The sequence below is a fragment of the Homarus americanus genome, unplaced genomic scaffold (assembly GCF_018991925.1).
Source record: "Homarus americanus isolate GMGI-L3 unplaced genomic scaffold, GMGI_Hamer_2.0 scaffold48220, whole genome shotgun sequence".
Taxonomy (NCBI): domain Eukaryota; kingdom Metazoa; phylum Arthropoda; class Malacostraca; order Decapoda; family Nephropidae; genus Homarus; species Homarus americanus.
Window position 1 is genome coordinate 2,468,287 of NW_024755060.1, and position 17,644 is coordinate 2,485,930.

General features: G+C 45.7%; 1 protein-coding gene across 3 annotated transcripts in view; it reads right to left on the minus strand.

Annotated features, from left to right (window-relative positions):
• LOC121856404 overlaps positions 1–17,644 on the minus strand; it is a 61,049-nt gene that overhangs the window by 32,222 nt on the left and 11,183 nt on the right. The gene's annotated exons all lie outside the window — the stretch shown is intronic.

The following is a 17,644-nucleotide window of genomic DNA, read 5'->3' on the forward strand; positions in this document are numbered from 1 at the left end:
CCTTTCCTTTAATTCTCTCCCTTCTTCTCCTTCTCTTCCTTCCCTCCCTCTTCCTCCTCCGTTCATCGAGAGCGTCACCCCAGGCTGTGTACTCTCTGAACTCTCCCTCACCCTCCCCCTCTCCTCCCTCTCCCCCCTCTCTCCCTCACCCCTCCCCCCTCTCCCTCTCTCCTACCTCCTTCCCTCTTACCCTCCCTCCCTCTCTCCTACCTCCTCCCTGTCCCTCCCTCTCTCTCACCTCCCTCTCTCTCTCTCTCTCCCTCTCTCTCTCTCTCTCTCTCTCTCTCTCTCTCTCTCTCCCCTCTCCTCTCTCTCTCTCTCTCACCCACCAACTTGTATCAACATGGTCAACGCCCCAAACACGGCCTCCTGACCACAAATTCTTAAAAGATCTTAAATGTCCTCATATGTGGGGAGATTATGGGATGGTGGGGAGATTATGTGGGAGATATTGGGGTGGGGGAGATTGTGGGAGATATTGGGGTGGTGGGAAGATTGTGGGGAGATTATATAAATTGAGAAATAACGAGTAAAATCGGGAAATTACAGGAATTGGGGAGATTATGGGGAAAAAATTTGCTTTGGGGATGAAGAAATTGGGAAGAAAATGGGAGAAATTGAGGAGAATAAGGGAGAAAATGGAAATGGGGAGAATATGGGGAGAAAAGTAAGACACATTCAATTCCCCTCATTTAATATTCAATACAGCGACACCTTGACAAATTGCCCGTCTTTAGCCCACGTGAGATACTGAGACGTCTCCAGGGGGCAAGAGATGTCTCCAAGATGCTGAGAGAGATACAAAATACATATACAAAATACACACACACACACACACACACACACACACACACACACATAATTACATATCAACAATTAATTGACCTTCATTATGACCTAAAAAACATTTACCTGAATATTAAAACTTTCCTGTAATTAAGAGTTACTGTTAATTAATGGCCAGTGTTATTGTTTAGTGTGTGTGTGTGTGTGTGTGTGTATATGTGTGTAAGTAATAATTATCTTTTCTTTTCTCTCTCTCTTTCTCTCTCCTATCTTCTTTGGACCTTAAAATTAAAGCTAGATCACTCGCTTTCTCCACACACACACAAGTAAGTGTGTCTAGAGGCGTGGGTTGGCACACTCCGCTTCACTAATGTTGTCATAAAAGTAACTGTGGCAGGGGTCATACAGGGAGATAGTACCCTCAGCCCCCCTCCTCAGCCCCCCTCTCAGCCCCTCCTCCTCAGCCCCCTCCTCAGCCCCCCCCTCCTCAGCCCCCCCCTCCCCTCAGCCCCTCCTCAGCCCCCCTCCTCAGCCCCCCCCTCCTCAGCCCCCCCTCCTCAGCCCCCCTCCCAGCCTCCTACCTAATCCAGTAAGAATCGATCCATCTATGACGTCCAGAAGCCACAGTTTCCCACCTCTTTATAATTTTATCTAAGGTAAATTCCTCACGTCACCTAACCCTCGTGAAGACTGAAAAAGAATTAAATAATGCTCCTACTTTCACCTACTTTCACACCTGATAGAAGAAGAAAGTTTGATCAAAATCTGTGGAGTTTTCTCGTCCGATTTTTTTTCCACCTTAACGAGACATTTAATCGATCACCGGCAACTCAGGGGTATGACGTCACTGGGGGGTATGACGTCACTGGTGGTGGTGATGACGTATTAAACACAGGGAAATCGGGGTGAGGCAGACAGACAGACAGACAGACAGACACCATCTCACTACCTGTCCATCTATCTCATTACCTGTACACCTGTCTCTCTCCCTTTAATTAACTCTTGCTAATTACTTTCTACAGGTAAGGATGCTTTCACTAATGGAATGAAAGTACTCGTGGTGGGATAATATAGGAATTCTCTCTCTCTCTCTCTCTCTCTCTCTCTCTCTCTCATTTTCTTTAATGGTATCTTAAATATTCTTCTCATCTCTCCTCCTTCCTTCTTTCCCTTCTCCTCTTCCTCTTCCTTTTCCCCATTCCCCTCTCTTCCCCTCCTGCCCTCCCCCTCCCCCTCCCCTCCCTCCTCCTCCCCCCTCCCCCCTCCCCCCCCTCCCCTCCCCCCTGCCTCCCCTTGCCTCCCTTCCTCCCTCTTCTCCTCCCCCCCTGCCCTCCCCCTTCCCCTCCCCTCATTACCCACAATACCATCTCCACTATTACCTAACAAGGCTAATTAATCACCTCTATATAATCAGGTCATTAACTGGTGATTATATTTACAATTGTGTTGACATTGTGGTTATAATTAGGGATTGTGGTGAGTTGTTGGTTGTTGTTGTACGTGATTGTGGTAGTTGTGGTTGTTGTTGTACGTGATTGTGGTAGTTGTGGTTTGTTGTTGTAAGTGATTGTGGTAGTTGTGGTTGTTTTTGTGGTGGTGGTGGTGGTTTTGTGGTGGTTGTTGTGGTGGTTGTTGTGATAGTTGTGGTTGTTGTTGTGGTGGTTGTTGTTGTTGTTGTTGTTGTAGTATAAGTCGCCTTTTGAGATTCATACCAAACAAACAAACAGACAAACAAACAGACACACAAGGATTCTTTTACCCTCTCTCCTGGAAGATGAAAAACAACAACAACAACAACAGGTCGGCCATAATTAACTCATTACAGAACTTCAGAAATTAAATAAGGTGCATCTCTCTCTCTCTCTCTCTCTCTCTCTCTCTCTCTCTTTTTTCTCTTCTCTCTCTCTCTCTCGTTTATCAAATTTTAACCCTTGTGTTTTTATTATTATTATTATTACTGTTCATTACAACTTCCTTCTTCTTCTATTCTTCTTCCTCTTCCTTCTTCTTCCTCCTCCTCTTCCTCCTCCTCCTCTTCCTCCTCCTCCTCTTCTCTTTTCCTCCTCCTGCTCCTCTTCTTCCTGTAGCGCCACATTATACAAGCCCCTCCCCTCCTTGTCACCCTTAACAAGCAGGTAAAGAGAGAGAGAGAGAGATTTACAATGAAACAAAAGCAGTAAGGACACACACACACACACACACACACACACACACATATATATATATCAGAGAGACAATAACAATACATTAGGTGGGATACAGCCAAGTCCTCCCTCTAAGACGTGGTCGTAATTACCTGGACACCCAACCTAACCTAACCAAACCTGGCTTAGATTACGGTGAGGAGAAATTGATAGGACGTCAATTGAGGTTAAGTGAGGCGTGTGACTAAACTATGTAGAGGGCGTGGGAAGTGTGTAGAAGGCGTGGGAAGTGCGTAGAAGGCGTGGGAAGTGTGGAAGAAGGCGTGGAGGTGCGTAGAGGCGTGGGAAGTGTGTAAGAGGCGTGGGAAGTGCGTAGAGGCGTGGGAAGTGTGTAGGGCGTGGGAGGTGTGTGAAAGGCGTGGGAAGTGCGTGAGGGCGGTGAGGTGTGTAGGCGTGGGAAGTGCGTAGAAGGCGTGGGAAGTGTGTAGAAGGCGTGGGAAGTGTGTAGAAGGCGTGGGAAGTGTGTAGAAGGAGTGGGAAATTATACAGAACCTTGTGAAGTATAGTTTCGATGTAGTTTCTCCAGGGATCTAAAGTTCACAGGAAAATAAACTTTGTGTCGTAAAATTAAGTTATGAGCAAGAAAAGCTGAGGATCATAAAGAGGGAAATTTTTTGTCCCAGGAGGAAAATTGTCCTGGTGAGGGAAACTATGTCAACAAAATCTCGCCTCCAGGTTGTCCTAGAGGGAGGAAAATAATGGTTAAAATAATCAAGGAGGAAAAAATAAAAGTTGTAATTAATAAAGGAAATTTGTCCTTGGAGGAAAATATAAGGAAATTATTGTACTTAGATTAGAGGTTTAATTGTGAGGAAAATCAGGGAAAAAGTTATCCTTGGAGTAGAGGATTGTTGTCGTGTGAGGAAAAATGAGGGGAAATATTATGGTAAGATGCGTGAGGACAAACAAGACACTCGGTGACTAACAACCAGGGTCTGTTTTCCTCCTCTCTCTCTCCCTTCCCTCCACCTCTTTCCTTCCTCCTCCCATCTCCCTCCCCCCCTCCCATCTCCCCTACCAACATAATCACCTCCACCACCTTCCTCCTGTTACGCCAAACAAAATCCCTTATTAGTATGTATGATGAGAGAGAGAACCTAACAAAAACTCTACGGTAATATGACACCACATTTCACTATCATCCACCTCCCTCTCTCCTTCCTTCCTTTCTTCCTCCCTCTACCTCCCTCTTCCTACTTCCTCTCTTCTTCCCTATCACCCCTCCCTCCTCCATCCCCACCTTGCCCCCCTCCTCCATCCCCCCACCTTGCCCTCCTCCCATCCCCCACCTTGCCCCCTCCTCCATCCCCCACCTTGCCCCTCCCTCCATCCCCCCACCTTGCCCCTATCTTCAGCCACTTCGTCCTGACCCGGACATATTGTACCAACTGACAATGTTACCTATAATCTAATACCATGTTCCTCGCTTCCTATTGGTCCAGGGTGGTAATGCTTTCTTCCTATTGGTCCAGGGTGGTAATGCTCTCTTATTATTGGTCGAGGGTGGTAATGCTCTCTTCTTATTGGTCGAGGGTGGTACGCTCTTCCTATTGGTCAAAAAAGAGTGGTACTACTCTCACCTAATCTAACCTTGTTTATCTGTCCAGCTGGCCCCAACACATGTGATGTCTGGTGTGTGTGTGTGTGTGTGTGTGGTAGTTAGCAGTTAGGATCACCACAACCACCACCACACCACCACCACCACCACAACAACAACCACCATCACAACAACCACACCACCACCACCACCACAACAACCACACACCACCACCACCACCACAACAACCACAACAACCACACCACCACCACAACAACCAAACAACCACACCACCACCACAACAACCACAACAACCACACCACCACCACCACCACCACAACAACCACACCACCACCACAACAACCACAACAACACTCAGGTAACACAAGACAATTTCGCCTTCAGGAGAATTTCAAGTTTTAATTAAATATGTGGAATGTTTTTATGTCAATATTATACTGTTGGGAGAGACAGAGACAGACAGAGACACAAGACAGACAGAGAAACAAACAGACAGACAGAAAGACAGACAGATAGATAATGAGAGAGAGAGATAGACTGGGAGACAGACAGAGACAGACACGGACAGGAGAGAAAACAGACAGAAGGACAGACAGAGAAACAAACAGAGACAGACAGAAAGACAGGACAGATAGATAATGAGAGACGAGATAGACAGGGAGACAGACAGACGGACAGGAGAGAAACAAACAGACAGACAGAAGGACAGGGAGAGAAACAGACAGACAAGACAGAAGGACAGGAGAGAAACAGACAGACAGACAGAAGGACAGGGAGAGAAACAGACAGACAGAAGGGACAGGAGAGAAACAAACAGACAGAAGGACAGGGAGAGAAACAAACAGACAGACAGAAGGACAGGGAGAGAAACAGACAGACAGAAGGACAGGGAGAGAAACAAACAGAGACAGAAGGACAGGAGAGAAACAGACAGACAGAAGGACAGGGAGAGAAACAAACAGACAGACAGAAGGACAGGGAGAGAAACAGACAGAGAAGGACAGGAGAGAAAACAAACAGACAGAACAGAAGGACAGGGAGAGAAACAGACAGACAGACAGAAGGACAGGGAGAGAAACAGACAGACAGAAGGACAGGGAGAGAAACAGACAGACAGAAGGGGACAGGAGAGAAACAAACAGACAGACAGAAGGACAGGAAGAGAAACAGACAGACAGAAGGACAGGGAGAGAAACAAACAGACAGACAGAAGGACAGGAGAGAAACAGACAGACAGACAGAAGGACAGGGAGAGAAACAGACAGACAGACAGAAGGACAGGAGAGAAACAGACAGACATACACTGATACAGCCTCAGACAAGAGCTGTAAGCCACGGGGAAATCAACCACCTGTATCAGAGTCAAATCATATACTTACTTGACTACAAAGGCAGGCTGTGTTACTCTCCCTCCTCCTTCTATTCTTCTTCGTCTACTTCTCCTTCCTCTTCCTCCTCTTATTCTTCCTCTTTCTACACCTATCTCCCTCCCTTCCTCCTCTTTCCCTACCCCTTCCCTACCTCCCCTACCCCCCCCTGCCTCCATACCAGTAATTAAAAACACACACACACACACACACACACACACACATCAAAGAACCACTGTTAGAGCAGCCAATGGACGGCTTCTTCTAACTGCCCAATTGCCTTTTACTCAACTCATTCTTATGTGTGTGTCTGGCTTCTTGTTTACAGATAGATAGACGTATCCTAACCTACCCTACTTCAACCTGACCCATACATACATACATACATACATACATACATACATTAAAACACTACCCCCTACCACACTACCCCTTTAACCCCCCCCTCCCCCACCCCCCCACACTACCCCCACCCCCACCCCACACCCCAATGTTCTATACCTGTGTGGTTCATCTCAGGGAAACATTTATGTCTTGGCTGGTGTTGACCTCTCGTGACCCTCATCAATAATACCTCACTCTCTTCTCTCACCATTGTTCTCTCATTACCTTCTCACCATTGTTCCCTTTCTATCTTTATTATCTTATCCACGAACACACACACACACACACACACACACACACACATGAGGGTAGGTGTACATATCATTGGCATAAATACATTATTAACACCTCCACCTGCCCTTATGCTACAACAACAACAACAACAACACCAACAACAACAACACACCAACACACAATCCACACCACCACTACCTCCAACAACAACCACAACCAACAACACCACCACCACTACCACCACCACCACCACCACCACCACCATCACCACACCACCACCACCACCACACTCCACCACCACCACCCACCACCAACAACACCACCACACCACCACCACCTACACCACCACCACCACCACCACCACTACCACCACACCACCACTACCTCCAACAACACCACCACCACCACCACACCACCACTACTTCCAACAACACCACCAACAACACCACACCACCACTACCTCCAACAACACCACCAACACGTCAGCATTTTACCCACAATATTCCCCACAACACGTCAGCATTTTACCCAATAATATTCCCCACAACACGATAACAAATCTTGGTAATTTACTTTATGAAGAATTCAGAAAGTCAGTAAAAGTTATATCATTGGGAACGAGAGAAAAGTTGTGGTGAAAGTTTTATAAAGTGATGTGAAGAAAGTAGTTTATTATTATTATTGTTTTGTTACTGTTATTATTATTATTACCTGTTAATAAATAATTGTGCTTGTACCTGTATCATTACCACTCTGTCTGTCTGTCTCTCTCTCTCTGTCTGTCTCTCTCTCCCTCTCTGTCTGTCTCTCTCTCTCCCTCTCTATCTCTCTCTCTTCCCAACATCTGATCCCTCACAAGCTAACTGCACAATTAAGTGACCAAACAAGGCCTAGTCTGCTAAAATTGGCCAATCACAGCAACAATTTAAGATAGTGTTGCCGTCTAGGGGAGTCTCGTTTATATTCCCATACGGGAATGATATAACAATCGTCTCTGCCTGTCTGTCTGCATGTCTGTCTGTCTGTCTGTCTGCATGTCTGTCTGTCTGTATGGCCACGCTCTACAGATTGTACCATGAGTGTTAGGTTGATCATATTGTAGTAGTAGTAGTAGTAGTAGTAGTAGTAGTAGTAGTAGTAGTAGTAGTAGTAGTAGTAGTAGTAACACCTGGAACACCTTAATTAAGCCCAGTACAGGTGACATCACAGAGGGGGGGTGGGGGGAGTCACCTAGATATTACACCTGACTCCTGCTGGCTGGTGTGTACAGATGAGGATGTGACAGACAGACAGACAGACCTTGTATCACCAAAACTTCAGAACACACACACACACACACACACACACCAATTCAACATCATTAATTGCGACTATTTCAAGACCGTGTTGTTAAGGGGTGAGCAGGTAGGTGATTGGCTAATTACCTGCTTTGTGTTTGTATGTAAACTAAACATATCCCCCTAGGAGATAATGAGGGGAAAGGTGTGTGTGTGTGTGTGTGTGTGTGTGTGTGTGTGTGTGTGTGTGTGTGTGTGTGTGTGGGTGTGTGTGTGTGTGTGTGTGTGTGTGTGTGTGTGTGTGTGTGTAAAAATAGTAAATACAAATGTAAAAAAACTGCAAAAATCTCTAGCATACCAAATACATTGACCCACGAACAGAACAGGATTGGCCAGTACGCTCTGGCCAATCAGGGGAGACCACCAGCCCCACGGATGATTTATGACGTCATATATCAGCACCAACTTGGCGAGGCTTAAGTGAACTTCTACCCACGTAACAATTGAATCGAGGTCTCTTGTCTTTACTACAAGAACACCTGACTTGAAGGTACATAGTGTTTGTTGAGGTAATTCTTGATGCATTTAATAAACAACGATATGAAATCTAACCTAACTTAACTTAACCAAACCTAACTTAACCTAACCTAACTTAACCTAACCTACCCTAACCTAACCTAACTTAACTTAACCAAACGTAACTTAACCTAACCTACCCTAACCTAACCTAACCTAATCTAACCTAACTTAACTTAACCAAACGTAACTTAACCTAACCTAACCTAACCTAATCTAACCTAACTTAACTTAACCAAACGTAACTTAACCTAACCTACCCTAACCTAATCTAACCTAACTTAACTTAACCAAACGTAACTTAACCTAACCTACCCTAACCTAATCTAACCTAACTTAACTTAACCAAACGTAACAACTAACCTAACCTAACCTAATCTAGCCTAACAACAACCAAACGTAACTTAACCTAACCTACCCTAAGCTAACCTAACACACACACACACACCATCTCTACCTCTCAACTCTAACGTCAATTTCAACTTTATCTTTGTGTTTAAGGAAGACTTTTGGGAGATGTGTGGAGCCGGGTTGTTGAGAGTACCTCCAGGCTTCTTCTTCTTCGTCTTATTCTTCTTCTTCGTCTTATTCTTCTTCTTCGTCTTATTCTTCTTCTTCGTCTTATTCTTCTTCTTCGTCTTATTCGTCTTCCCCTTCTTCTTGTTTTTGGTTGTTGTTATCGTTGTTTTTTGTTATTATCGTTGTTGTCGCTGTTCTCTCTCTCTCTCTCTCTCTCTCTCTCTCTCTCTCTCTCTCTCTCCTCATCTCCCTAATCCACTCGCTTTATCTTTTGCCAAATCCCTCCTGAAGTTGGGAGGACAGACAGACAGACAGACAGACACAGGCACACAGATAGACAGATAGACAGATAGATAGATAGACAGATAGACAGATAGATAGATAGACAGATAGATAGATAGACAGCTTAGCACGATGCTCAGGCAGTATTACCATCTGAGAACGAACCCTGACCTCACCAAACAGTATTACCAACACCAAGTGGCAGATCAACCCTGGCATTACCCTTTTACCAGTTGCTCGGCTCCTAATGGTTCCCTTAATGGTGTTTGGACAAGTGTCACACCTGATCTGGTAATACTTGCTTCACCTCCTCCTTTCCTTACTGACTTTACTGATGGATGATCTGGTAATACTTGCTTCACCTCCTTCTTTCCTTACTGACTTTACTGATGGATGATCTGGTAATACTTGCTTCACCTCCTCCTTTCCTTACTGACTTTACTGATGGATGATCTGGTAATACTTGCTTCACCTCCTCCTTTCCTTACTGACTTACTGATGGATGATCTGGTATACTTGCTTCACCTCCTTCTTTTCTGACTTTACTGATGGATGATCTGGTAACACTTGCTTCACCTCCTCCTTTCCTTACTGACTTTACTGATGGATGATCTGGTAATACTTGCTTCACCTCCTCCTTTCCTTACTGACTTTACTGATGGATGATCTGGTAATACTTGCTTCCTCCCATTCTTAATTTGTCTTTATTTTCTTCCTCATTTCCCTCCTTCCTCTCTCTCTTTACCTCCCTTCATTCATTCACTTTTATTATTCTTTTCCTCTTTCCTCTCTTCCTCCTCCACCACCGGAACACCTGAAACCCCTCACTTTCAACCTCCTCCCTCCCTCCCTTCCCCTCCCTCCTCTCCCTTTCTGTTCCTGCCTCCTCCTCCCTCTCCCCCACCTCCTCCTCTCCTCCTCTCTCCCTCTCCCCACCTCTCCTCCCTCTTCTCCTTCCCACTCAAGGCCTAAGTCACCTTCACTTGTTCACTTGTTAAAAGCCAAGAAAACAAAAAGTTGGAATAGAAAGTTTGAACCGGCGCTGGTGTGTGTGTGTGTGTGTGTGTGTGTGTACGTATTGTGGGATGTGTACTTAACCTAACCAAACATCACAACTATACACTAAAAAAAACATTACAAACACACACACAGACGCAGGTAAAACAACAATACTGTTTAGTTAGAGTTTGACAGGTGTACGGCTGGCAGGTGGGTACAGGGGGCAGGTGTACGGCCGGCAGGTAATAGGGGGCAGGTGTACGGCCGGCAGGTAAGTGCAGGGGGGCACAGGTGTACGGGCCGGTGTGGTACAGGGGGGCAGGTGTACGGCCGGCAGGTAGGCACAGGGGGCACAGGTGTACGGGCCGGCAGGCATAGGGGCTACAGGTGTACGGCCGGCAGGTGGGTACAGGGCAGGTGTACGGGCCGGCAGGTAAGTACAGGGGGGGACAGGTGTACGGCCGGCAGGTAAGCAGGGGGGGCACAGGTGTACGGCCGGCAGGTAAGTACAGGGGGGCAGGTGTACGGCCGGCAGTACAGGGGGGCACAGGTGTACGGCCGGCAGGTAAGTACAGGGGCACAGGTGTACGGCCGGCAGGTAAGCAGGGGGGGCACAGGTGTACGGCCGGCAGGTAAGTACAGGGGCCACAGGTGTCACGTCAGTACAGGTGTCACGTCAGGGGCACAGGTGTCACGTCAGGGGCCACAGGTGTCACGTCAGCCACAGGTGTCACGTCAGCAGGTGTCACGTCAGGGTCTCACGTCATCACGCCACTCAAACAAAAAAACAAATGACGAACGTGAAATATTATTCTGTGGTCTTAAAGGATATGTATGTATGTATAGTATTTGTGTACGTTTATGTATGTATGTTTAGTATTTGTGTATGTGTTATTATGTATGTATGTATAGTATTTGTGTATGTTTATGTATGTATGTATAGTATTTAGGTACGTTTATGTATGTATGTATAGTATTTGTGTACGTTTATGTATGTATGTTTAGTATGTATGACTGTATGTCCCTTACCAACACTAATTGACCAAAGGCAAAAATATACAAAAACTACCCACAAAAATATACACCGGAATACATAAAACAGTTCAGACATACACAGGCATACACAGGCATACACAGGCATACACAGACATACACAGGCATACACAGACATACACAGACATACACAGGCATACACAGACATACACACAGACATACACAGACATACACAGGCATACACAGACATACACAGACATACACAGGCATACACAGACATACACAGACATACACAGACATACACAGGCATACACAGACATACACAGACATACAGACATACACAGACATACACAGACATACACAGGCATACAGCATAATACACAGACATACACAGATACACAGACATACACAGACATACAGGCATACACAGACATACACAGACATACACAGTATACACAGACATACACAGACATACACAGGCATACACAGACATACACAGACATACACAGACATACACAGATACATACATACAGGCATACACAGATACACAGACATACACAGACATACACAGACATACACAGACATACACAGGCATACACAGACATACACAGACATACACAGGCATACACAGACATACACAGGCATACACAGACATACAGACACACAGACATACACAGGCACAGACACACAGGCATACACAGACATACACAGACATACAGACGTGACTGGAATATTTTATGACTGGGGAATGTTGGTGCGTGTAAGGTTAATATAGTCTGGATAGATGGACAGATAGATAGATAGATAGACAGCCTTTATAGGATAGATAGACAGATAGATAGATAGATAGATAGATAGATAGATAGATAGATAGATAGATAGATAGATAGATATATATCGACACACACACACACAGCTCTCACATAATCCATGTTAAATTTTCTACCTAACTGGAGATGAGAGGGTGAATCTGATTGGCTGACTCACCCTACGAGATGAGAGGGTGAATCTGATTGGCTCACTCACCCTACGAGATGAGAGGGTGAATCTGATTGGCTCACTCACCCTACGAGATGAGAGGGTGAATCTGATTGGCTCACTCACCCTACGAGATGAGAGGGTGAATCTGATTGGCTCACTCACCCTACGAGATGAGAGGGTGAATCTGATTGGCTCACTCACCCTACGAGATGAGAGGGTGAATTTGATTGGCTCACTTACCCCTTCAAGATGTCAGGGAGAATTTGATTGGCTCACTTACCCCTTCAAGATGTCAGGGAGAATTTGATTGGCTCACTTAAGTTACGACATAAAGTAGGTGAAGATTTTTACCTTAACTAGAGATGTGAGGACAAATATGATTGGTCCATTTCTACTATGAGGTGTAAGGACGAATATGATTGGTCCATTTAAGTTACGTCATAAAGTTAGATTCTCAAAGATTCGTAAATTAAAATTTTCCTTCACATAAATACGACAAAAAACATTTAACTCAAGATAAAATAATAAAATTACCTAAAAATCGTAAGTATAATAATAATATCACTTAACTCACTCACTCACTCACTCACTCAATCGCTCACTCACTCACTCACTCACTCACTCGCTCGCTCACTCACTCACTAACTAACTAACTAACTAACTAACTCACTCACTCACTCACTCACTCACTCGCTCACTCACTCACTCACTCACTCACTCACTCAAACCGTAACTACACATCTGCCGATATTGACTTAAGAGGAAAAAAAAACTTAGGACATTTTGAGTATCGGGAAAGTACCGATATATGGATTACCTGTATGTTACCTGGGTAATTAGCGTGACGGCCTGTGTTGTATTATTCAGGGTTGTGTTACAGTACGTGTGTGTGTGTGTGTGTTACGTGTGTGTGTGTGTGTGTTGTGATCTGTTACAGAATACACGGACAAATACACACACACTATATCGACGCTGATTTGTTAAAAACTTCCATTGAGTTTAGTTGGTTGACTCTGATTGGCCAGAGACATCAATAACCTACTCTCATTGGCTAGAAACATCAATACTCGACCCTGATTGGCTAGAAACATCAATATTCGACCTTAATTGGCTAAAAACATCAATACTCGACGCTGATTGGCCACACAGGTCAATAATCGAGTCCACATAGTCGCTGATTGGCTAAACGACCTGTTAGAGCTTAATTGAATTTTATGTACCACGTGTTGTACATGTTTAATACTAGTGCATGTCTCTCTCTCTCCCTTCTCTCTCCCTTCTCTCTCTCTCTCGTCTCTCTCTCTCTCTCTCCTTCACAGGTAGAACAATAATGTCTTACCTGGATTCACATACCCTATAAGACACACACACACACACACACACACACACACACACACACAGCAACTGCGTGGTTTCCTTGGTGTTGTTTATATATTTATGAACTACAGCGAGAAATTGACGCCGTGTGTGTGTGTGTACGTGTGTGTGTGTATCTGTGTGTGTATATCTGTGTGTGTATCTGTGTGTGTATCTGTGTGTGTGTGAGTGTGTACGTGTGTGTGTATGTGTATCTGTGTGTGTATCTGTGTGTGTGTGTGTACGTGTGTGTGTGTGTGTATTGATCTAAAAGTCTTTGTCGTGTCAACATTGAACCTTTTACTTAATATTTAACTGAACGAATGAACAAAAACAGCCAGTGAACAAGAACACCAGAACAAGAACATCAGAACAACAACACCAGAACAACAAGAACACGACAACAACAGTAACAACAAGAACACGACAACAACAGTAACAATAAGAACACGAGAACAAAAATAACACCAGAACAACTAAAACACGACAACAACAGCAACAACAACAACAACACCAGAACAACAAAAACACGAGAACAAGAACACGACAACACCAAGAACAAGAGAACATGAACTAACGTGAGAACAGTACATAACGCAGTGAACATATGAATAAATAAAAAAGTGCCACTCAATCATGTGCTTGGTTGTACCCTCAGCAACGGCTTGGTACACAAGCTCTCTCTGATTGTCTGTCTGTCTGTCTCTCTGTCTCTTTCACTCTCTGATTGTCTGTCTGTTTGTGTCTCTGTCTGTCTGTCTGTCTGTCTGTCTTTCTTTCTCTTCAAGTTTAGATACAATAGTTCACATAAACATGCTAATAACATCAATAATAACAACAATAATACCTCCAACAATAACACCAACAACAATAACACCAACAATAACAACAGTACCTCCAACAATAACAACAGTACCTCCAACAATAACAACAGTACCTCCAACAACAACAACAGTACCTCCAACAACAACAACAGTACCTCCAACAACAACAACAACAGTACCTCCAACAATAACAACAGTACCTCCAACAACAACAACAGTACCTCCAACAACAACAACAACAGTACCTCCAACAACAACAACAGTACCTCCAACAACAACAACAGTACCTCCAACAATAACAACAACACCACAAGAATTCTCACACACCAACAAAAAGGTTCCGGTTCGATCTCTCAATTAAAATCTTTAAATAACTCACACACACAAGCAACCAATTCAGGAGAACAGACACAAAGGAGAGCCATTTACAATACCTCCTGTGTCCTTGTGAGCTACAGTAAAGAGCTCAAAAAATACCTTGTTTGTGTGTGTGTGTGTGTGTGTGTGTGTGTGTTTAGATTCCATAATAAAAGTTAGTCTGGTGGTGGTAGTTGTGGTGGTGGTGATGGTAGTTGTGGTGGTGGGGGTGGTAGTAGTGGTATTAGTGGTTGTAGTTGTTAATATCAACACACTCTCCCTCCCCTCTCACACTCTCCCTCCCCTCACACACACCCCTCTCCTCTCACACACTCCCTCCCCCTCACACTCCCTCCCCTCTCACACCTCCTCTCCCTCCTCACACACTCCTCCCTCCCCACACCTCCCCCTCACACACCCTCCCCCTCTCACACCCCTCCCTCTCACACACCCTCCCCCACACACTCCTCCTCACACACCCTCTCACACACTCCTCCCTCCTCACACCCTCCCCCCTCTCCCCACACCCTCCCCCCTCCCCTCACACACCTCCCTCCTCTCACACACCTCCCCCTCTCACACACTCCCTCTCCCCCTCTCACACACTCCCTCCCCTCTCACACATCCTCTCACTAACATGGTGGAGAGTACTTTCCCGCTTCAAGGTGACATGCTGACACCTCTCCCTCCCTCTCACATACCACACTCTTCCTTCTCTCACTTCCCTCTCACTTCCCTCTCACCCCCCTCTTCCATCACACACACACAAGGTTACTGACCCCGACATATAAAAACCGACCCCGTTAATTACACTCAGAAGCTTCAACACAAAACACCCCTAATGACCACCGCTTTAAAACAACCCTAACTGTCAAATTATCCTCACTAACTACCCATCCGATGATTACCACCAAGACCACGACAAGACTCACTATACCACCATGTTTCATCACAGTGTGGCTAGTGTGTGGTGAGCTATAGTGAGGACACGGACGGACGGACGGGCAGACAGACAGACGGACGCACGGACGGACGGACGGACGGACGGACGGACGGATGGATGGGATGCTTGATCTGTATTTTTGGTCAGGGATGAAATGGTGTGTGTGTGTGTGTGTGTGTGTGTGTGTGTGTGTGTGTGTAAAGGTAGTGGAATGTTGTTGTTGTTGCTATAACTAATGCGACTCGTACACGCACACACGTATAAACACACACACACACACACGTATAAACACACACACACACACACACACACACACAAGGTAAGAGAGACGCCAGCACCAATAATTACCAAACATTACCTGTATGACAACCATTAGCCACAATTAACCCCTATAATCTTGACACTGGCACTGTCCTCCTGAGTGGCACTGTCCTCCTGAGTGGCACTGTCCTCCTGAGTGGCACTGATGTCATCAAATATTGAATCAGATATTCCCCTCACCTGTTCAAACTGATCAATATTTACCTACCTGTCCAAACTAATCAATATTCATCTCACCTGTCCAACCTAATAATACCCTCACCTGTCTAAATGTAATACCCCCCCCGTCCATACAGGTAAAGTAGCCACATTACATTACGGTTTTATTAAGGTGTTAATTACACGACAGGTAAACAGGTGAGAATAAGATGTAATTATCAGTCGCTTCTGGACGAAATATTATCTCAGTCACTCAGTCAGTTTATGAGTTAGTCAGTCAGTTTATAGGTCAGCCAGTCAGTTTATGAGTAAGCCAACCAGTTTATGAGTCACTCAGTCAGTTTATGAGTTAGTCAGTTTGAGTCAGTCAGTTTATAGGTCAGCCAGTCAGTTTATGAGTAAGCCAACCAGTTTATGAGTCAGTCAGTCAGTTTATTAGTCAGCCAGCCAGTTTATCAGTCAGCCAACCGGTTTGAGTCAGTCAGCCAGTTTATGAGTTCAGCAAGACAATTTACGAGTCAGCCAACCGGTATGAGTCAGCCAGCCGGTTTATGAGTCAGTCAGTCAGTTTATGAGTCAGCCAGCCGGTTTATGAGTCAGTCAGCCGGTTTAAGACTCATTCAGTCAGTTTATGAGTCAGCCAGCCGGTTTATGAGTCAGTCAGCCGGTTTATGAGTCAGCCAGCCGGTTTATGAGTCAGTCAGTCAGTTTATGAGTCAGCCAGCCGGTTTATGAGTCAGTCAGCCAGCCGGTTTATGAGTCAGTCAGCCGGTTTAAGACTCAGTCAGTCAGTTTATGAGTCAGCCAGCCGATTTATGAGTCAGCCAGCCGGTTTATAAGTCAGCCCGCCGGTTTATAAGTCAGCCAGCCGGTTAATGAGTTAGTTTTCGGTCGGTCAGTCAGTTTATGAGCCAGTTGGTGTATCAGTCAGTCAATTCAACTTAACAACACTATTACGCCACACGACACTGTATTCGATCACCTTCACTTCCCAAACTGCAACTGAGGTGACCTATCAGACCCCATACTCACCCATCAGCCTCCAGACTCACCCACCACACCCCAGACTCACCCACCAGACCCCAGACTCACCCACCAGCCCCCAGACTCCACCCACCAGCCTCCAGACACACCCACCACACCCCAGACTCACCCACCAGCCCACCACCCACCAACCCTCAGACTCACCCACCAGCCCCCACTCACCCACCAGCCCCTAGACTCCACCCACCAGCCCCAGACTCACCAGCCAGACCAGCCCCAGACCACCCACCACACCCCCAACTTCACCACCACACCCACACTCCACCCACCACACACACTCACCCATCAGCCCCCCAGACTCAGCCCACCAGCCCCAGACTCACCCACCAGCCCCAGACCACCCACCACACCCCACACTCACCCAGCCCCCAGACTCACCCACCAACCCAGACTCACCCACCAACCCCAGACTCACCCACCACACCCCAACTTCACCCACCACACCCCACACTCACCCATCAGCCCCCAGACTCACCCACC